Raw genomic sequence first — 481 nt, forward strand, 5'->3', positions numbered from 1 at the left:
GAGAGAGAGAGAGAGAGAGAGAGAGAGAGAGAGAGAGAGAGAGAGAGGAAAGGGAAGAGGAGGAGAGAGATGGAAAGAGATAGCAAAAAAGGAGAAAAGAAGGGGAAAGAAGGGGAAAAGAGGAGAGAGGGAAAAGAGGAGAAGATGAGGAAGGAACAGAGGGAAAAAGGAGGGATGAGGAGAGATGGGACAAGAGGATGAGAGAGAGAGAAAGGGACACACAGAAGGAAGGAGGGAGAGAGGAAGAGAGAGAGTAGAAAGGAGGACAAGATGAGGACAGAGAATATGGGAGCAGGAAAGGAGGAGATAAGAAAGGAAAGAAAGGGGTGGTCAGGTGGTGCAGTGAGTAAGAGCACCGGCCCCAGAGTCGGGATGACCTGGGATCGAATCTGGGCTCAGATACTTAGCACCACACCCAGAAATAACTGGCCTTGTAACCTTGAGCAAGTTACTTAACCCCTATTGCTTAAAAAAAAAAAAA

The 481-nt window shown here is 47.8% G+C and overlaps 1 protein-coding gene and 1 long non-coding RNA gene across 7 annotated transcripts in view; one reads left to right on the forward strand and one right to left on the reverse strand.

The window, feature by feature from the left end:
- LOC138153893 (uncharacterized) overlaps positions 1-481 on the forward strand; it is a 354,866-nt gene that overhangs the window by 239,538 nt on the left and 114,847 nt on the right. The window lies entirely within an intron of this gene.
- PLCH2 (phospholipase C eta 2) overlaps positions 1-481 on the reverse strand; it is a 352,788-nt gene that overhangs the window by 62,919 nt on the left and 289,388 nt on the right. The gene's annotated exons all lie outside the window — the stretch shown is intronic.

Source organism: Petaurus breviceps, unplaced genomic scaffold, assembly GCF_028583685.1.
Source record: "Petaurus breviceps papuanus isolate PSGF00001 unplaced genomic scaffold, PetGlider_PUasm1.0 91041, whole genome shotgun sequence".
NCBI classification, from domain to species: Eukaryota; Metazoa; Chordata; class Mammalia; order Diprotodontia; family Petauridae; genus Petaurus; species Petaurus breviceps.